The sequence below is a fragment of the Cygnus olor genome, chromosome 11 (assembly GCF_009769625.2).
Source record: "Cygnus olor isolate bCygOlo1 chromosome 11, bCygOlo1.pri.v2, whole genome shotgun sequence".
Classification (NCBI taxonomy): Eukaryota; Metazoa; Chordata; class Aves; order Anseriformes; family Anatidae; genus Cygnus; species Cygnus olor.
Window position 1 is genome coordinate 14514378 of NC_049179.1, and position 22797 is coordinate 14537174.

A 22797-nucleotide genomic window follows, 5' to 3' on the forward strand; every position below is an offset into this window, starting at 1 on the left:
TTAGGCTAAGCACTGAAGGTTCGTTTGCCAAAGCCCCATCTCTAGTCCCATGCAACGCTTTTTGCACCGGGCAGTTTTACCACCAAATCTTCCCTCTATGTAAGTAGTCAGTCAAGTAAAGCATTAGCCATCGTTGGCCCATCTAGCATATGCATTAAGAAATTGCCACCAGCACCAGAAATTCTTAAAATGATCATAAAATACCATGTAACCCTCCCAACAGTTGCCTAGATGCTTCAAATCTACAAATTTTAAACAATTCCTATGACTACAATGCAATGAGTTTGGTCTGCATAGACTAAAAAAAGTTCAGTGATCTCAATATGACAGTTTGTCAAGAAATAACTGGCAGTACACAAGACCCTGTAACTTACTGGCTATTCTGTGCCCTAAGAGAAATAGCTTTCCAGTCATTTTTTTATAGGTATGTGTGGGCGAGTATAGATCTCTGTGAAGACATTCATACACAGGGAGCGAATAAAGGAGTGTAAAAATATGTTTGGCCATATGTGTCACAGAAAGGGTATCCTAAATATTTTTAAAAGCAACTTTCTATTGATAAGACATAGGTACTTTTCTTTTTTAACTCTGCATGTCTTTGTATTTTGAACTTCCTACAAGCACATGGTACGACTTCATAACAGGAGCTTTATTTCATCTGTGCATTTCTTGAAAAAAAGTAACTCAGCTTTCTAATTTCAGATGATTAGTTAGTTCAAAAATATGCTAAAGATTTTATGGAGTATTAAATCTTTCTCCTTTTATGCCTGCTTTGTTTCTAGCAGTAGTAAAAGATGGTATCAAAGGACAGAAAATTCACCTTTCTTCCGTTGAGGGGACTACCCTGAGATTTCAGCCATGGTTTCACCATCCTGAAAGACAGATTACAAGAGGTTATTAATCTGCCTTCTCATCTATCTATAGCAATATGGGTATCATCTGCATCTATGATGAAAGCCCCCTGGGAGTCTATACTGTACTTATCAGATGTGGCAGCAGGTGAAATATCAGACAAGTAAGATAATAAATAATAAATGACCCTATATTTTTTAATCCAATGTCAGAAAATGTTAACTGTTAATCTAGTTAATGGAGACTTCAAGTCCTATAATACTCTACCCATGAACTTCAGGCAACCTTTCTCTGATAGCTTCAGCCTTGATTTTTTTTTCCTGAAATCAAGTTTTTGAAGGCACCAGCATTTCTCAAGGATTTTCTGAGGAAAGCACAACCCCATACCAAGTAGATCCTTGGGGCTTGGGACTGATAATTTACATTCTTCAGCTACTTTTACCATCTCAGGACTCAGATCCTGTACTTTGAGATACATCACGAAACACTACTGGTTCTTCTCTCAATTTGTCCCAGAGCAGCCCCTTCTGTAAGGGCTTCTCAACCCATTCAGCCTGGTGAAGCAGCTGGGACCTCGTTCTTCTAAGTCAGCCTTTTCACCTTCTTTTCTTTAGCTGCAAGATTAGCATTTGAAAACAAGATATTGGGCGCTTTTAAAGATTAATTCCAGAATTTTGTGGAGGAAAAAGGCTTGGGACCTAGGTACAATAAGAGAAATGGAAATGCTAGTTCAAGCTACACTGTAGTTGATTATATCTGATGGTTACTGCCGTGATCCAAGTGATATGAGTGAGCACAACCCAGCACAGTCTCAGATAGGTGCCCAAGATAAAAACCCAAAACAGCAACAATGCTCTTATAGCCCCTGGGCTAGGGACTTCTGCTGAGAAACCGAAGATGGAAAGCTAACACTGGTCTTTCTCCTCATCATCCTCCCAGGGAAGGGACCAAAGCAGGAAGCAAAATAGCAGCCCCTACATCATTTCCATGTAGCGGGGGTGCTTGAAGTAGGGGAAAACTGCAGCACTTGATCCATGCACATCCCTCCCAACGATCCAGTTTTCCCCTGGCTCAACCCGTACCTTCTTGGCACTGAGGGGTGAGGAGTCGAGCTCCATTACACTACACTGCTGAGGAACCAAAAACCAGAACAGGAATACAAAGCCAAGCATTGGACACCAGAAAACCTAATTTTGGCCATTCCTTAAACAACCTTGTGAAATATGTTTATGTCACAGGTAGCTTTTGGTACATGTAGCATCAAAAAATAGCAGGTGTTTTATTTACAGTGGCCATGGGGAAATATAGTCTGATGTAATTGTTAAAGATCTGTTCGTATTCCAGGCAGCAAACTACCATTTACAGGATGAAATTGTTTGCTGTTTAAACACTGCCAGTCAAGGACATTAATTGCTGTGGGTTAAATTAAACTAGATGGCACAGCAATGAGATTTGAAGCCTGGGAGGGGGTGGGGAGGAAAGAGGAGGGGAAGAGTAATCTTCTCTCATAAATAATGGGATCTGAAAAGAATCTTCATAGGGACAGATTAATTTGCAAAGAACCAAGTTCAAATCTAGTCCTATGGGTACTCCGAGCAGCCCTTGGGAGGGCAGATGCTGCCCTCACCCCAAAAGCAAGAGTTCAAGCTTCTACATGGGTATTTATTCCAAATATATGATCAGTGGCTATGCCATATCAGAAGCTGGCTGCTTTCCAAGACAGGACAAGCCACACTGTGTGATGTGGAGATGCTGCCTTGCCCTTTTTAAAATGAAGCTGTAGTAACAGCCAGTGGCAGCGGGCAGGGAAAGGGGAAAGTCCTTGTGGCAACCCTTTGTTTCTGTTCCTCGCAAACCTCTTACACGCATACACAAAGACATACAGAAATATATATTCATTTTACTTTGTAGGGGGGAGAGGTAATTTTGGTCTAAATGTCTTTTTCTTGCGTTCACCCTGAGTGCCTTGCAATAAGCTCCCTTTCTCGGCTCACGGGATGGCGTGCTATTTATTCCTTTACAAATGTAAGCCCGTTGTAAATAAATAGCAGCTCTGGGCACTTTTTTTTTTTTTGGACCTGTCTTTAAAAACACTAATCGAAATGTAATGATAGGCTGGCAGCCAGCTTCACTATCCATGCTGTTGATAACCAGCTAAGCTTTCCAGCCACAAAATTAACATAAAACCCACAAAGAAAACTATCCTCCTGTCATTCATCCCTGTCCCAAATCTTTGGGAAAAAGGCAGCAACAACAAAAAAACCACACCCAAGAGCTTTGCAGTACATTTTGAAGGTCAAGAAGTTACGGCACAGTTTAGCTGAAGCAGGGAATTAATTTTTATTGAGACCAGCAAAGAATATATCATTTCTGCAGTCTCCACCAACCCCACCACTTCTGGCTGTGGTTTCAGAAGATGTTGCTGTCAGTAAGAAGTATTTCATCCACTACAGCCACCTGCGTTAGGTGTGTCAGCAGGGAGAGGACACTACTACTGTTTGCCTGCAGCAATTGTACAACACAGCCTGCCAGAGCAGGACACTGGGACTCCCAGCACATCCCATCCAATGCTGCCTCTGTTGGGAGGCTTGGAGGAAGCAGTTTGAATAAAGGAACAGCCAGAAGTTGACCCTCAGCATTAATTTAATTTCACACAGCTCTAAGTACTTTGCTTTAAAAAAATAATAATAATACCTTGCATCACCCCCAAATTAATTGCATGCCTAGTCAAATGAATCCCATATTACCAGACCAGGACCTGATTACTCAGTCTGTGCAATCAATTTTACCCTGGGGTAATGCTGTTGACTGCAGATGATCTGGCATGCACAAGTGAAGGCCTGGGGTTTTCATCATTGTTTCCAAAGCTGTAGCGCCGGCACCAGCAATAACACCAGCAATACCTGCATCTCCCTCCCTTAGGGCCACCCAAGAGCTCCATGCTAAAAATCTGGCACTACTGGATTTCAGGTGTCAGGGGAATTGACTAATTTTCTGACAATACTGTACCTAAATCACTATTTAAATTGTATGTTAAATAAATGCTGTGATTATTAGGAACAGACTTCTTGAAGTTGAACCACCAGGTAGCTGATAGCTATCCTATTACAAACTCCAAAAGCCTCAGTAGAGATGTACTTAATAATTGTTTGGCATTAATTTGTCATGCAATAATTATCCTATTAAATCTAAATTAAACCCTCCACTCAGACACTTCATCTAAAGTGTGAACATAACAATTAAGAGAGAGGGGGAAAAGGGGGATGATTTTTGCATCATTTTCTGTGCAAGATTGTGCTTCTTACTAGCAGAAACAGCAGCAAAAGGGAATTAAGAAGAATTGTATTGAGAAGAGAAATTATCATGAATCTGAAACACAGCACAAACAAAAATCCTTCTTCCCTAAGTTACATGTGGTGCACAGCTTAGGATAGCATCTTGCTACACTATAAACTTTAATGCATTTATTTCTTTACCATAAGGAAGTTGTGTTGCACTTCCTTTCCAAGGAACAAAAAGGAATTAAGAAAAATAAATAAATTTAGACAACTGACGAAGGCTGGGATTGCTCTCATCTATCTAGCCAAATAAAAGCTCAAAATCCAGGCTGAGTTTTTTTCTCGAAGCTCCTCCTGTTGTCAACAGCCAGAGATCAGGCTCTCTGGAGAGAGATTCATCCCACCCACCTCAGAGCTTAGATCTGACAGCTAAAATGAGAGAAGAACGAGTCCCATCCAAAAGCCAGACAGGAAGCCTGGAAAGAGAAAGACTTAAATCCAGTTCTCATGTCCTAGGCTGAGATTTGAGGCACCGAGCTGTTCTTCCACATAGGATAATAGAGCTTGAAGTGCTTAAAATGTCATTAAGTAGTACTGCTGAGCTGAGGACAGTCTGTGGGTGTACAAAATAGTTTTCTGTCCTTATTCTGACTGATTTAATTTTGGGATCAAGAAGAATGGCTGTTTTAAACCAAGACAAGATCTCTTTCCACTATGGCTCGCAATTGCTCACGGAACTTCCACACCGGTTGCAGAGTAACAGAGTACATGACATCCACAAGAGGTTTTCTTCATCAGTCAGAACCATTCCTTACACAGCATTTTGGTATCTCTGAAAATGCAATCTTTCCCTAGAAGAACATCCTTTTTTAGGTAAAAGCCCTGTTTGGCCTTTTTTTCTTTTTTTTTTTTTTTTTTAGCATGGGTTTCAGCTTTCTTTTTTGTTGCGTTTTCCTTAGAGACAGCAGCTCTTTACATCCTCCAGAACCCCAAAATACCGGTTGTCATAGCGGTTTTACAGCACATGATATTCCTCTCCCTTCCCTGCCTGTGCCGAGCGTGCCTCTGTACCATTCTCCGAGGAGATAATTACCTCTTCACCTTTCTTTTCCTCTGCTAACACTCTCTGCTCTGCCAACTGCTTTTTCCCACCGAGATGGTATTACTCATCTCTAACAAAACTCTGATTCCTCAAATTATACTTAGCTCTCAAGCCTGACACTTGTGCCTCTGTTCTTCAGCTGTATCAGTTTGTCTAATAAATGTCTTATCTAGAGCCTTGGACTATTACAGCTGCAAACAACACGGCCATTTTCAACCAAAACATTTCTCCTCTAAATCACCCAAAAATGTGACAAGAAGGTTCGTCGTAGATTAAATTGTTTGCTGACCCTGTTTTGCTCCCACGGGCCTGTTTCCAGCCACACGAGTCAGCTTGGGTCTAAAAGGTTGGTTTAAAAACTCACCCTGAAGAAAGTAGACACCAAGGAGGGGGAGGAGAACACTAAAAAGGAGGAGAGGCATAATTCGGGAACAACAAGAACAGTAACTAACAAGATTGCTGAAAAGTTTATTTGTAAAATTCAAACACGGATTAAACTGGAAAGGAAACTCATACATTCAGAGACATCTGCCAATAATAGACTGAGAAAGCCAGCATAAACAAGGTCTGTTCAGGTAATCATAAGCAAATGTAATTCAAAGTTTAAATCAGAGTCTCTGTTTATCATGAACGGCACCCACACACAGTATATTTAGTAATGTTTTCTTTCAAGTGAATTTAGCTCTGGTGAAAGTGTGAGACTGACAGCCCTGAGGGTTCATTTCATCCCTTTGGAGAGGTTCTTCACTGCTGCTGGCCTTGGCCAGGTATAACCTCCTCCGCACACCTTCCTGCTCACCCTGCAGCTCCCCCACAAGCCACAGAACAAGCTAAAACCAGGTTGTTATAAAGCCTCCTACAATACTGTGAGATGAAGAAAGAACCCTGGAATCCATGAAATATTCTGCAAAATGGCATGACATGGCATTTGTGTCCAGTCCCTTTCAGGAAAGGACTGGCGTATAGTCCAAAACATTGTTTCATGCAGGACTTATATGACTCTTAAGCAGCATTACCTCACTCCTATTCGGAGAGGCCTTGGATCCATCAGAACTATCCATGAAGCATTTCATCATTTGGCCACAGGCAGGGAAAAGCTCCATACAGTGCTGCAAAGGAGATCTCAATTTTTTTATTTTTATTTTTTTAATCCCCAAGGCAATTTTAGAAATGAAGCAAAAGACAGTCATAGGAGTGCTGATGACGTAGCACTCTGAAATATCTGTCATGGAGATCATTACTGTTAAAGGACTGGAGATTCATTACTGCTGTGGCTTCTCTGGAGCTCGTGCCATTAATCCCCCTTTGCGAGGGAAACCACAGGGTGCGTTGCTAATGGCTTCCAGGTTGCTTTTTGGACGGTGCGAAGCCTATTTGATAATTAGTTCTCTAAATGAGAGCTGTTTCCATTGTAATCACTCCCCTCCCCAAATGATTTCACATCACTCTCTCTTTGTAATCATTTTTGTTTCATTTCTCATTATCACCACTGGAATCACATTGATAATATTCATTTCATCTTTTTCCACAGCTCTCCTGTACATTTACTGTCACCATCTGCACACGTTGCATTGATCATAAGAGACTTCCTAACTGCGTTAGTGTGTGCGGACTTATGAATATATTGAGTGTTTAAAGAAGCCTTTTTAAAATTTGTTGCTGGCTGGCGGTGTCCCTGCTGGAGTCCTCTTGGGATACCCAAGGAAGAACAATTGTTTTATCCTTCCTAACAACACTAACACTGCTGCCTACCCCTCTTCTTTCACAGGGCCCTGGAGATCTTTTATAGCATCCTACACTGGCACTGCTGTGCTGTTAAACCCTCATGAATGCAACAATGAATTAATAACACCGCTATATACCATAAACAATTGCTAACGTAGAGGTAGCAGCAGCTCTCCTGCAACACCATCTTCTGATGCTCAGTCAGCGGATAAAATAAAATTGTCTGGTTCATCTTGCTTAGGCTGTTCAGAAGATGTTTACAGGCTGATTTTCTTCCCTGCTTTTTTTTTTTTTGTAAAAGGAAAACTAGGGCTGAAAGCCAAATCCGAAATATCCTGGGGCTTTTCACTGCCTTATAAACAGTTAGTTATAGTCATTGATACATTGTTGGCATGTAATAAACCTTTAATGGCCAGATTGCTTGTAAAAATACATATCTATTATTGATGTATGTAACAGTTGTGCCTGAAGGCCCTCTTTGAGATGAGTTCCCCATAATTTTAAGACCTAGGCATGTTCACATTAAACAGACTAACTCAAATGAACTTAGCAGCCTAAATATAGAAACGAGAGAAACTCAGTGATTCGACAGAGGTCACAGTGGAAGTGTGTGGCATACATAGGAATAAGAGCACACCTTTTATAGCAATTAAATGTTTTACTTATAATTTGCCCACATCTTATATTGGCAGGAGATGGAAAGGGAGAGTAAGTTGGGAATGCAATGCTCAGTTATAGATGGGGAAATTCTGGCTAGGAGCTGCTATAACACCAAAGTAACAATGCAAGAAAATTTCTGCTACTTTGTGCTTGGTAGACAGTGATGCTCTCCTCTTCAAGACTTCACCTCCACAAAAACAAACTCAGGAGCTTCACCTTTAACCCATAACAATGCATGATTTCTTTCAGCATGCCTAGCTTATGCACTATTTACCATAGGAGCAATATCACAGTCCCCCATGGCCAAAGTTTCCATTTTCTCCAGCTTCAAGGCTAGATGGTCACTACACAAGACCCTGCTGTCACCACAACCCTGCCAGCAACAAGCAGGTGCTGAGCATCACCTCACTTCTGTCCAGAGCAATGACCCTGCACAACTCAGCCTGCTTTTAGCCTTGAGCAAAATCAACCAGCAGCAGCTGTTGAGCAAAGTACAGCAACCAAATTATATATCTAGGAGGAATCTGGTCTTTCAGGGAAGCTTCTTGACCTGCTGAGGTTTAAACAGCTAGGACTTCTGAGTCACCTTATCAAATACATACACTTATATGGAGGCACCGAGGAAAATTATTTAGAGAGACTTAGAACTGGAGCTCCTGTAAACACACACTGAACAAACTGACGAAACACAGACTAAGGAGCTTGTGTTCTAGAGAAGCTCTTGTAACGGGTAAGTAGAAATTTTAAATTAGGATAACATGCCTAGGGGCTTATGGATCATGCATAATGGCTTCAATCTTGTTAATGCGGTGTTGGTACATACCTCTGCTTGCTCCTATTTGATTTAAGCATTATGCAGAACAGCCTCACATGTGGAAGACACGCACAGCCATCCTGCTCAGGCCAGGGGAGGTAGGAAGATGGTAAGGGGCACAGTAAATTGCTGTAGTATGCATAGGGTTGAAACACATTGAGAGTCTAGATTTGGTAGACTGTCTGCCATGCTGTGTAGTAACAGGTATGTATGTTACTTAAACTGGGGCTTCTGAATTTGCACCTGTATGAGTATTTCTATATGAAGGCCTGGTTTTAACATCCTGAGGCTCTAATAAGCCAAAGATGTGACTCATTGAGATGTTTCTCATTCCTCCAGCCACCGCCATCTCTTACAGATATCAGAAGAAATGTTCTCATGGGCAGGCAGCCCTAGGTTATCAAGGTGAGGGAGCTGCTGGAAGAGTTCCCTCATGAAGTCTGCTTTCCTCATCTTGAAGAGCCTGCAGATAGGCAGAGCTCATCAAGGTTCACGGTCATGCAGATTGTGGGAGTATGAAGTACAGAGCTGGTCAGACTATTTTGCTGAGCCTGCATTTCAAGCATCCCTAATCAAGACACCAAACAGGGGTCACCACTACATTAGTGAGACACTCAATATCAGCTCCCACCACGTCCTTGGGCTTCAGTTTGGCAATTAAGATGTAAGGGAACCACCCTATTTACACTCATAACAATCCCAGTTCTGTTACTGGGGGTGAAACTCATGGAAAATAGCTTTTACTGAGCCAATTTAACCAAGACTAATATTCACTAGTTTTGACAATGCCTTTGAAGTTAAAGCTTGCACACTTAGGCAATCCCAGCCCCCTGTCAGCTTGCAGCTTATTCATATTAAGGTCACCTTCCTGTAGTCAGCCCAGAGCAATCTTTTGCTCTTAAATAATCTGGCAGTTCCTTCTGATTTCCTGATTGCTGAAGACTTGCCCACATAACAGGACTAACAGCCCATAACGCTGTGAGGTTTAGGGCCTGTCACTGTTTCCAGCAGGAAGAGCACAAAGATGCACTGGAAATCCCCAGCAGACATGGAATTTTGTAAAAATTACTCCTTTAACACATACATTTACATGCCAAATTTCAGGCCAACTTTGTGTGTTTGCCTAGAAGAGAAAGGGTTTGCTAATAAAGGTTGAATTAAACATCCCTATTATTAAACTACACGGTGGGAAACAAGGCTATTACTAAGGTGTGTAGGGTTGTGAGAGACCTGGATTTGGCATTGAATAGTCTACGCAGGAGGAGATTGCTTCAAAGACAACATTCCAGTGTGCAATTGTCATTTTCATGCTATTTTTGGTGACCTTGTTTGCTGGGAAGTGAGCAGAAGAATTTAACTGCATCTTCTCCTCCTTGTGACTGGGAAGGCTTCAAGAGCAGGGGTTGTTATTGTTTGCTTGTTTCCCCCTGAATGTCCCATGGAGACTTCAAGACTATTTACTGCAGTTCTCAACCAACAGCTGATGAGTTTTTATAACAGATCTGTAATGATTGGACATAGCTGGGGAGACACAGCATTTACCTCTCCTTCACTCTGCTAGCTTCTCTGTAAACTTGAGGGTCACCTCTAGGTCAGGCATAGATGGAGACAACATGAACAGATGTGACCTTGCCAACCTTGTTTTAGCAGATGGTTTCTGGATAAATTGGATTAAAATACTTTAATTTGGCACCTCCAGAGCATATCTGTCCTCACTGTCAGACACACATTTAGTGGCTGCTTCTCTGATTCACCAGCTTCACACAAGGAGCTCTGGCCATGCTTTCTTTTGCCTATCCAGTTAAAGCAAAGACCAGTAATAGGCAGCAAAGCTCCAGAGCAAATAAGGTTTTGTTCTTATTTCAGATGTTTAAAACAAATAATGTATCATTTTCATATCACTTTCACCTTTTACAAGAAACCATAGGAGGAAACTGCCAGCAACAGTCACTTCTATAGCGCCCATCATCCTATACTACAAAGTCTTCCCAGTGAAACTTTCAGTGGCTCCCAGCAGTCAGCATCCATCCCCTGCAACAGTACCCTGAAACTTCTGCCTGCTTTTATTCTCTTCTTTCTGGAAATGGACAGAATCCAGAGCATTAACAGCTCAGGCCCGTGTATTTAAAACGCATCAGTGGGGCTCAAATGAACTGCAAAAATGTGGTAAAGCAGTGAAGCATCCTTAAATACAGCAACAAAATAGTAAGCTTAAACTGTTCTTGTTCTCCAGCTCCAGAATATACCTTTGTGGATTCAAAAGGACAAAATCTGCCAGTTTTTCCATGTATCCCTAAGGTTTCAACGTCAGAGGGACCATTACATCTCCTGACCATCTGAAAGAGATAAGTCAGATGTCAGCCAGCTATTCCTGGCATTGGCACATGTTAAAGAGATGGTAAATCCACCATTATTTGACCAGCTTACTCCTAAAGGCAGTTTCTTTCAGTGTTAGGTACAAACTTAAAATAATGTGTTTCTGTGAGCAATCAGACAAATGAGAGACTATGGATTCAGGCACCACTCCATAAGAATAAAGATGTTAGTATATGCTTAGAAGACACTTACATGATTGCTGTATAAACTACGCTTTTGTTCAGTTTCCTGTATTACATTTTTGCTGAAACCAGATACAGAGAAAATCCTTAGGAATGCCTTTCTTACACTGTTTCTGCTTTGCCCAGAACTAAGCAGCAATGTTGAAATCTTACAAGGAAGCTCATTCCCTTGAGGTTGCTAATCAGTATTTTAGACAAATCTGGGGAAGCTTCCAACTAAGACTTCAAACTTTAATCTGAAGCAAACCAGACTTCCAAATTGCTTTCTGGTTTTATAAGACAATCATTAATAATAACAAAATGAGAATTGTAATGATTATTTTTTCATGTGTTTTATTAACACGAAGGCAGAATCATGCTGGTCAGATCAGTAAAGTTACATCAGAAATGAATTTGGTCCATTATTCAATTATCCTTCAATGCACTCCTGTGGTCAAGGTAATATATTACCATCTGTACTTCTGTTATTCCCATTACAGACGTTAATTCCAAGAATGTGAATCATTTATTGCTGAGGGTTCTGATCTTGTAATAGCCGTGTACTGATCCTGTACTGGCAGATACCCCCAATGCCCCCACCAAATTTCACTACCCTGAATGAAAATCATCATCCTTCATTAGGACAACTGTTGCAAAGAACTGCTACCTCCTATTATTTCCACACAGTTGAGAAAATGCTTGCAATCTTTAATTTGAGCTGGCAATACCTAACAAAGGACTTGTTTATATTTATTGTAATGGGGGCACATTTAATTCACCACCCTGCTTTTAGGAACATCCCCTTGTTGACACACACAAAAAAAGGAAAAAGGCAAACAATACTTAGTAGACAGTAAAACATAAGCACTCTTAGTAAACAAAGAATAGGTGTATTAGTCAGCATGCTCCACTTGCCTGCCCACCAGTCAACCCAGGTGACTACTTTTAAGGCTACTGTAGCAACTTTTCTCTTTAAATAATTGCCAAAGCAGTTGTTTCACACTGATAACTTTATTGGCATTTGATCCACCTGCATTCATGTTTTATATGGTATCAGGACTGCACTTTTGAAGAGCATCTCCAGATTGTCCCCAGTTACTGTTCTAACTCCCTGTGTGATCTTAGCTGGATTCCTTTTGGGTGATACAACTTGAAGCTATATATAAGATACACTTAAATGCTTTGACTACTAATGCACGTTTGGTCTGTAAGGCCAGGGTAGAGCTACCAAAGTGAAACCCCTTGAAAGGTCCACAGCACGGACACAGATTCCTCAGCAACAACTGTTCTGCTCTACGGTTCACACTGTTTGCTAATGCAGAACGATCCACTCTCTTACACCCTTGAACTGCAGCTGACTCCAGTGAAAACAACATTGCACAAACCAGTCAGGCTGATTGCACTACTGTTACAGAGTTGTTAGCATAGACACATACCCATTGTGAGCCAGAGCAATAGTCTAACTCTTCCACGATTGGTCTCCAAACAGCTATTACATAGCCCGGGAACCTTAGCTGCAAACACAAAAATTCTGTAAGAAATAATTCCGCCTGCTAGTTAAACTGCTAAAAGCAAGTAATAACAACCAGCAATGCAGGAATGTCGTATATTTTATTCATTAGCATTGCTAACATGGAAAATGTTGCTTTCCCTGTGATGAATCTTACTCATTATACTTTGAATATAGGAGAACGCATTCAGAATGCTGTGTCAAACATACAACTACATGCCATATATTTAAAGCAACATGGAAAATGGCCAGTTTTGAAATATTTTTAAATGAAGGTTTTTATATTGCCACATATATTGTACACAGATGTTCAATACATATTATGAAGTGCATAGTATATCAAGTATATAGGAAACCTTCCCCTCCCTTTCTATTCTCCACCTTCTTTATGGAATATACTAACTAGATTAATGTTCTTGGTAAAAGACCAAAGGGTGGTAGATTCATGGTGAGATCCCTGGAGCTCACAGTGCTCCAGACTGGACGCTGCTCTAACATTTGCGGGCCAATCAGGTATTGCAACTGGTAGCAAATTGCCTCAGGTAGAGCTTTTTTTTTTATTGTTACTCTTGCTAGAAACTGGCCCTCTTAACAGAATGAAAAACAAAATAATGAGCTTGTCTTTTTATTTCCTGAGACGACCTGTTCATTTATGTTCACTTACAGTTTAGATTTCACGGGTCCTAAAATTTGCACAGGGCCTTAGGGTCTCCTCTGTTCCGTGATTAAGTGAAGCACAAAGCTAGAAAGTGTGTTCTACAGCTCTTCAGTTACGATCTGCTTACAAACAGTAGATCACTCTGTGGCATACAAGAACAAATACATTTTGCCTCTATCATTTAGTATCTCAGACAAATGCTTCCTTATTTAGTGCCATGCCACAGAACACAGAGATAAGGTTCTGCAGTGGACAGCTCACCCGGACAGCAATCAGATGCCAGATGTCCTTCCTACATCTGTCACTAAGGCTCCTTATGAGTTTTGAGCCAGTTTCTTCAAACCTTCCACTGCGAATTTTCCTCCCCCTCACACAACAGAAGATTACTGTTTTCCACACTGGATTTCACCACTGAGTACTTCAAAACAAACTAATCCACAAAATGAATATACTTCCTTTCTCCTGGAGGAAATGACAGTTTGATTTAGAAACTAAATTATCTGTATGCTTGATTTCTAAATTTTCTTTATTCATACACACACACAAAGCCCTAGAAGAGACGTTAAATCTAATTTTTTAGAAGTGAATGTCTACATACAAACACGGAATGCACAAAGACTTTTGGTTGGTGCATCATTTTACTAACTTTTTACAACTTGAAACCACCACACATAGGACAAACCTGTTGTTTGACTACTACATATATGGTACAGCCACAGAGGAACAACTAGGAATAAGTGTGAAAAACAGGAAAAAAAAACACACAGCCAGCAGCAAACTAGGAAAATAAGCTTTTTTCCTGTTCTAGTAAGAAATAATGCTGGTTGGAATAAAGATCAAGTTTTCCCATTAACACTTTCCACACCACCCCCAATGAAGAGAATTGAAACATGTAAGAAGACACGCTCTTTTGTTGGATGTAACTGATTGTTTCCCATGGAGACATCTCATGCCATCACATTAATGGGTTTCCCTTTCAGAGTAGCTTCTGCAGATAGGAACAGCCTTTGGATATTTCAGAATCCAGGCAGCCAGAAAAGCCTCTTTACTAGAAAGAAGTGTATCCATAAGCAAGCAAACAAGCCAAGGGAGATTGTAGTAGAAGGAAAACAAAAACAGACATCGAAGTGTAAGCTGAAAATTTGTTCTCCAGCATTTACAAATGCTGATAAGATACAGAAACACATGATTTGTTTTGGATAATATAAACACTTATTCCTAGAGAAGAAAGAAAATAGATTTGCCAGAGTACAAAGAGGCCCACTCTCAAGCACATATGTAAGCCCACTTTAAGATTCACATATTTAACATCAACCATAGCCTCTTCCAAGCACAGATTACATGAGAAACTGAGCCTTCTTTTCTTCCTTAGTCATATTCAATTTCTTCAGGCTATGACTGTGGAAATAAAGGCTGAACAGAGCAAGTGCCATGGAGCTCTGAGGAAGGAGAAAGGAACTGAACCTAAGGCAAATTACTCATTGTGAATAAAAAAACAAGGGCATTTATTTAAGCAGAAAATGAATATATTTCACATTAATCTTACACCAAAATCTGACTGCAGTAGGAGGATTTCTTATTTGTCTGTTTTAGTTACCCCTGAATACAGATCTACAAATTTGATCCCTACCTAATAAAATTCTTTACTGAAGGGACAATGGAACAGATTATGATCTTGCTTACGGCTGTGTAAATCTCGTGCAACTTCACTGTAATCACACTGCTATAAATATTTACAGTTCATTGTAAACAGAGAATTGTAGTAGGATCAAGTTTTATAGCATACAAGACATTTTAAATAATGGAAATGCATATTTTGTACTTAAAAACACACAACCCATGAAGATTAAGTTCACCACTGTGAACAACACTTCCAGGTACAATGCAAATCTAATTCGTTCATTCAAGACTCAAAGTGGACCAGTTAGCCTCTCTTTTCTCCTACAGGAGTTGAAAATAACTTGTTGTAAGCTCTATTCTGTGATGGACTATAGAAAATACCTTAAGGTGCAGATAGAAGGGATTTTTTTCAGAACGTGACAGCTCAAAGATGGAAAGCAGAACCCCAATTTATTTAATTTTTTCCTTCAATTATCGACTTTGCATACAGACGTATAGTGGATCATCTTGCTAGCAGAGATAACAACACCTTAAGAGAATTGTACTCTTTCACCTAAGGGAAACTGCCAATTCTTTAGGCTAGGAAAGGGAAAACTTTGGCAGAACTTGCTGTTGAAAGAATGATCCTAGAAATCAGTCCAGGACAAGAATTTAGCTGGCTACAACTATTGTTTTCCTTGTGTTAGTATACTTTCAGTGAATGTTAGCAAGTGTTTGCCTTGACACTAAGAAGCAAAGAATGGAAAGAAGGAAGTAGTAGTTATGGCTGAGTTAATGACTCAAAGAAAAAATCTGCACAGTTTGCAGAACTCTAAACAGAGGACAGAAGTCTCAAAATAGCATTGAATTGGGTCACGCAAAGATAGTTGGTCAATTCTGGCTAGGTCTTAACAGGAGCCTGGCAGATGATGATTGAGAGAACGAAAGGAGATATTCTGCTGGCATTGCATTAATCCACTAAGAATCTTGTCATCTCCCGTTCTTTCATTTCCCAACCATGACATGCATTTTTCAAATTACATGTTTTTATTTTATGATTATTTAATAAGAATGAAGTAAGCAAATGATGGCTTGAGAAGGAACATTTAATTTCCAAGTGTCCTGAGAGATGCTTCATTGAGGGGAGCCATAGCCATTACTTGCAAATTCAACATTAGACATCTCAGTAACTCAAGAGCCAAGAAGACAATGCGCATTAGTGCTACAAAGGCTGTAGGTAGTGACAATCAACGACCATCACAGTGGTGAATCTACAGGCAGAAGTTACACAGTTGCTTGCCCGAGATTTGAGATGTAAATTATTTTGCAGATTTACTCCATGAACTCTCGATCCTTTTTAATGCTTTGTCTTGGTATTATTGGGATGATTCCTGATTTGCCTCATGACCTTTGTCAGATGTTTGAATTTACCTTGGTGATGAGGATTTTGGCTGGTAGTTGTTGAATGCAGTGTACTTTCAAGTTGCACGGGATTTAAGGACAAAGAGCAGAGAAGCAAAGTTTAGCAGTGAACATGTATTACATTCAGTGCTATTGGATCAGTCTTTGTGAGTATTTCTGAACACCTGGATCTGACTACACTATTAATACTGTTTTACAAGGCCCTCTTGGGAGTATCATCTGCCTCATAACTAGCCTTGGAAACTTTAAGACAAAAGTCACAGACAGAGATAAAAACTTGCTAACATACATGGATTAGATCAGACATTTGGTTCATAATACCATGAAAGATACAAAGCACAGAAAAAACATGCTAGTTAGGTTTTGTGGTAAAGAATACTTAAGACTCAGCAAAATGAATTGGAAGTGTAGATAGTCAATGGTTGAAACCAACCTGATGTGCTCCTAGTTCCTTCCACAAGGAAACTCCTTTGACTCCTTTTGTACACCAATGGAAAACATCAAGTACACAACAAACCTGTCTGCCAATCTCTAATGCTTCTTTCCACATTGCTACACAAAAGCAAAACATTGACAGATCCATGCAAGCATCCTTGATCACTGAGAGATTTTCTACAGAACATTAAAGACTTCTCCATAAATACCAGAATATGGGCTGTACCACCCTGTGCTGAGCAGTATTGTATTCCCAGAGTATTCCAGTTGAAATTATTGTTGGCATGAATCAAAGTGGCAGTTCCTGCTTCTTATCTGTGCTCATTTAAATTGAGTACTTTTTATGTGTATCTCTAATACATTTGGGTAGTATATTCAGAAACAGTGATAGAGGATCAAGTACAAACATGCACTAAGTGATATTTCTAATGTAAAGACTAACACCGATTCAAATGTTTTTTGTTCTTCCCTCCTGCTGGGTAGGAAAATATTCTTCAGATTTACTCTGTTCCAGAATATTCTCTTGCAGCATCTCATTACTTTGCCCACAAGATTTCCTCTCTTCCTCCAAAGTCAAAAGGACATATTACAAATGTGATTATCTGCAGTCTTTAATTGTTTGTAACCCTTAATGTTTGACTGCAAAATAGTAACAAACTTACTCCTAAATCTTATCATTGGACATTGCACTTATATTGGTAAAATAGCAATTACTCTTTTTTTGACAGCAGTTATCCTGACTTCCTTCCTCCTGCTAAATTAGGAGTCCTTCGATCATTTGTTAATATATGTAGAGATTTCCTTCTGATAAAAACTATTTTGATGTTATACTCTGTCAATTGACATGCCTTTTCTGTGAAAAGAAACCATAAAGGCTTTGAGATTAGATGGATAGATAGCTGAGAAATTTTATCAGTTAATGTTTGTGAAGAACCTAGAGATTTCAGAATAAAGGAGGCATGAGAAATGCAGAGATTTCGTGTTATGGTTCAATGCATGAATGTGAAAAGAAGAGAAGGCAGGAAAAATCAAGTCAGATAGTATGGTAGGCCTCAGAAAATTGATCGCTTTAATCCACGGCTTTCCTGTTCTCAACCATCTCAATTGACACTTGCAGAACTAGACTTCATTTGTTTCCTCTGAGATTCTCCTTTAAAAAAGGAATCTGAATGGAGCTAGGGATTTCTATAGAGCACAGGTAATTAGTGCTGGAGGACTGATTATCTCTTTTACCACTCCTCACCATTTGACAGAATTCCACATAATAGCCCTTTCCTTGAACAAACCTGGTCTGAGACAGCATCTCCTAAGAGGATGATTCATGGTGTGAGGAGAAGAACTTCAGCTTTCCATCATCTACAGATACTGGGTCCTTTTTCTTCTTCACCTCTCATTAATGCTTATTGGAGAGGGGAAGAATGATACATTGAATTTAAATAGGAAATCCCTGTCCCCTATCATATCTTGCTATTAGGAACTGTGGGACAACCAACTGCTGATCTTCTTTTCTCGTTCTAATTTTCTTTCTATGCTTGTCCTATTTTAATTAAAGTGAGATGAACGATCCACAAGAAAACAAGCTCAGGGAAACTCCGCAGAATATACATCTGCATTTTAGTGTAATAAAAATTTAAAAGTTGTGGTATTAAATAAAATTAAACAATTTCCCCTAAACAGAGAGGGAATTAAAATAAAACCCAACAGCAACAACAAAACCAGGAAAGATCATGATCAATTAATGATGAATATTTCATTGCTTTTTGTTCGCCATATATCAGTTCATGCCCAAAGAGATAATTTGGAAGAGGGGGAGAACTACTAGAGGTGGTTAGGGAAATACCAACAAAGCCCACGAAGCTAAGCGATATGAGAGAACAGCAGGCAATAGCAAAAGACCTTGAGGAGCATGAGACTAATTAGAGAAGTCGGCCATGCATTTTGTTATCACTCCATTACAATGAATGGAAATGAGGGCAGGGGTTGAACATCTCTGCTCAGGGACACCTTGGGAACAGGAGTGGGGAAAACCTGATCTGCCCTTGTATTAGTTATTTAGGCTCACAGAACTTTAACTGATATATAGAGCTTATTTCAAAGAAAAAAAATATAGAAAGCAATCATCACTAAAGATTAGAACCTTCAAACTGGGGCTAGGTAAATAACATTCCCACAGACTCTTTAAAATCAATAGTCAATGAGGCAGGTGAGGTATTGAGGGAACTCATGACAAGGAGAAATAACCATTAGACTTCATGGATACTTGTTTAGAAGCAATTTTCCTGTGCCAATAGCTAGAAAGGGTACTTAAATGAGAGCCTACTTGTCAAATATTTGCACAGAATAAACCTCAGTTCAAAGCATTTGAATGTATGCTTTGCTTTAAATACAGTAATAATCCCACCTCTATTTGACCAAATACTTAAAGTCATGCTGTGCTGAACTATATCTCATCTGTCTCTTGAGATTCTACAGTAAAAATTGTTTTGCATCTCAGCAGCGAAAAAAGTAATTCCTATGTACGGTTTGTTTGTAAAACATTTTGTCAAGCAAATGGATCTTGAGCAACTGCATGTTCTCATAAAGCAAAAACAAACAAAAAACCCCACCCTCTTTCTGAATGTGAATGACAGTAGACAAACAACAAACCGAAGCAAGCTAGACTGCTGATTCCTCTGGGAAAGACAAGCTTGTTTGCAATACCATCAAAGGCAGTGGACTTTTCCTGAGCCTGTTCCTGGGCTCATGCTGCTAATAAACAGTCTGATGGTGCAAAAGTAGATGCCCTGGTGCTGATTCAAGAATCAGGCCCCCAAACAAGTATCTTGGGATAGGCTGGTGAAAATGCCTAGCACTTTCCTTTCTGTTTTTCAGAATGATTTTGCTGCTCCTGCCTAAGCCTGTGATAGAGATATTTTTCTTTCTGTAGACAAAGGCCCATTGTTTAATGCTTCTGAATGCTATGACAACTAGAAGGGTGAAAGGCAACCTGCAAGTGACAGTAAATGCATTCTCTCTCTTTTTTAATATCCAGTGTGTATATCCGTAATGCACTGTTCAGCATGATTCTCCAAGGCTGCTTCAACAGACAGCTAGGAAAGTCAATCCACTGTCAAAGCAATAGCAGCTTTTGCTCTTCACTCAAAAAGTTTTGGTTTCACTGTTTCTACACTTTCTAAGGATACAGTGGCTTCAGCCAGTGGCATATACTGACATGGAACGAATGGAAAATATATTTATATATTTTCTTCTATCCAACCAACATGAATAAAAAAAAAAATATATATTCTCCTATCCAACCAACCTTGCTTTTGTTTGCTTCTGATTTCACTTTCCAGAGCTTGGCTTAACAAATCCAAGTAGCCTTCATACCACAGCAGAAGAACATTTCCTGCCCAGTCAGCTGAGCTAGTTTCACATCTTACTTAAACTCATAATATTCTCTGTGCACAACCAAAACAGAAGGCAGATGTTTGATAAATATCTAGTCTGGGTGGGAAGAAAGAACATGATGTCGAAGGAAGCAAAGCAGAACCTTTTCATTTCTCTTATTAAGAAAAAAAAAAAGCATCGGTTTGGTATTTGCAGCTGAAATATAGATTGCATTATGCAAAGGTGTGCCAGACTCCACAAGTTTGCAATTGGCTTTATTTTGGCTTTGGAAACATTTTGATACTAATACCTATCTCAGACTAGTAAGATTGACAGCATCGCTTAGCTAGATAAACTGCTGCTGCCTTGCAGGTCACTAGATGCCGATGAGGAATATTTAAAAAATTCTTAATGCAGACAGTGAAGCTGCAGACCTTGCTGCAGTTAATGAGTGAGGGAACACTTGCTGCTCCCTGACATTCCTTTCAATTCTGCTCACATCACATAATCTCAGACAGCACAAATTACCATCAGTGAGATACCAGGAACGCCTCAAAAACCACTGTGGAGTTCAGAATGAGAGGTGGAGGCTGAACAGCAACTCTACGCGATCCCTCCAGGATGTAGCTTTAATTAACAAGTTAATATCTAAAGAATGTCAGGTTGGTTATTTGAAGGAAAAACGTCCAACCGGGATCCTAGAAACAGAACCCATTTTGAATTGTATTCCTTTTTACACAGCCTGGGTGCAGCAGAAACAATAAATGGCCAGAAGGGGAAAATATTCCTGAGATAAAAAGAAGCTGGCTGCTCTCTGTTGATCCTTTGGCACCGTGCCTATCAGTATTTGAGAAGAACAAAGCTGGGAAGAGAGATTCAGCACTGATAAGATGTAGTCACTCTCTCTGAAGTACTTGCACCCAAGAGCCCAGTAGAAAATCATCACTTACACACAAAGCCTTCAGCCTGAGAGGGAGACAGAGCCAGACAGGAAATGAGAGGCCAAGCCCGTGACAGTTGGATAAGATCAGTTTGTCTGGTTAGGAGGGGAACTGGAAAAACAGAAAAAAATATTAATAATATTAATATTAAAAATATTAAAAATATGATATATTTTGTTACAGATTTTGAGGGGTGGGTAATAGAGCAACCCAGAAGAGAAGAGAGGACAACTCTTCTGCGTCCTAGAGACCCACCTGGAAACTCACAACAGGAATTCTCAGGTTTGCCCACTCTAAGACATTCCCAATGGCTTAAAGCCAAAAAAACTCTCTCTTTTCAGGAAGTTTCTCTTCTCCATTTCTTCATGCCTGCACATATTAAAACACCCCAAATAAGAAGTATTTTAAGTGCTGACAAACTGGAAAGCATACAAAGAAGAGCAAGGAGAAATGAATTACGAGTGCTGGAGGGACTCACTCACAAGGAAAGATTAGAAGAACTAAATATGTCTAGCTTGGCAGAGAGATGACTAAGCAGGGGGGGGAAGTGATAAATGTCTACAAATATTTGAAGGGCGTATACACTGAGGAGGCAGAGAGATTTTGCAGTGTGAGCCATACCAGGTGGTGGGATTAGGAGCAAAGGGATAGAATCAGAAAAGGAAAAAAAAAATCTCAAAGCAAAAATTCAACTGAAGACTAGATGAACAAAAGTCCCCATGAAAGTTATATATATCCACATCCCCCGTGCTGTGGATATGAAATTTTCTCAGAGGTAGAAAACTCAGTATATAAGACATATGGGAGGGCTGAGTGCTTTGATGCACACAGAACTAAGGGAAAGAGTTGAGCCTGGATACTGGAAGACCAATGGGAGCCTCAGCAGAGAGCAGGTGTCCCATAAACACTGCCAATTAGAGAGATTCCGACAGGAAGTAAGGTAGTGGTTGCATCCAACTGAAATCTCAAGGGAAAGGTAGGTTTGGAGTAATTTAATTGACCCTGAACTTGGTAGAGCTACAGGACTTTATCTGACCAGATATATTCCAGCCAGGTGGTTCCTGGGAATCAGAAAGTTTTGGGCCTGGGAAACATTCAAAAAGATGGTTGTGGAAAGTCTGAAAGATCAAGACAGAACACAAAAACATCTAAAACCTTATCAGACTAAGAAGCTTGATTAAGGTGAAAGGAAACAAAGGGGAGAACGTGGTTCTTCCCTGACTTAGTTTCTGATGCAGGGCACAGGAGTGCTCCTTGAAAAGTCATGGGCTGAACATAGCCAACTCCTCATTCAGGGTAAAAGAAAAACAAAGAAACAAAAAAAAAAACACACAACTTCACTTCCACTTTTAGCTATGGAGGACCCCAGCCACTGACATAGACATTCCCCTAGTACAGCACATCAAGCCCACTCCTGCTCCACATCACAACAACCATCCATGAGCAAGCAGGAAGGAGAGGCAGTCCAAAGGCCACCCCCCACAGCGTGCCATTGAATTTCATACTCTAGACCTAAGTCAGCTTTACTCTAGCTAGGACATAGATCTTAATGGCTTTCAAGGCTTGGATGAACAGCAACTCCTCTTGTGAATACATGAGGTTCAGATTCGTATTTTTGTCTTAGAACTGTGTCCCTCAGACCCTGTCTACAGCAGTCGGCTGTTTTGCTTGAGAAGGTGGTATGTGAAATGCAATAAAATACTTCAGTTCCCTCCTTAAGAGATGCATCTCCAGTGTTAAACCTCTCCCTTGTACAGTCTTGTGCGAATGAGGCAAAAGGAATTCCCACAAGTCTGGATACAGGAAACCCACCGAAGTCCTTCTCTTTAAACTGGATTTGATTGAAAATTTGATGGGAAGCCACAGTTCCAGTTTGGACTTTTAGGGTGTTCCAT

At 40.1% G+C, this 22797-nt stretch overlaps 2 long non-coding RNA genes across 3 annotated transcripts in view; both read right to left on the reverse strand.

Moving 5' to 3' along the window:
- Window positions 1-22797, reverse strand: part of LOC121076214 — a 136913-nt gene that overhangs the window by 112779 nt on the left and 1337 nt on the right. The gene's annotated exons all lie outside the window — the stretch shown is intronic.
- LOC121076215 lies at window positions 6124-21007 on the reverse strand. Its single transcript, XR_005823393.1, has 3 exons — window positions 20912-21007; window positions 12405-12482; window positions 6124-6341 (listed from the first exon to the last, which is right to left on the reverse strand). It is a non-coding gene; the product is annotated as an uncharacterized LOC121076215 (long non-coding RNA).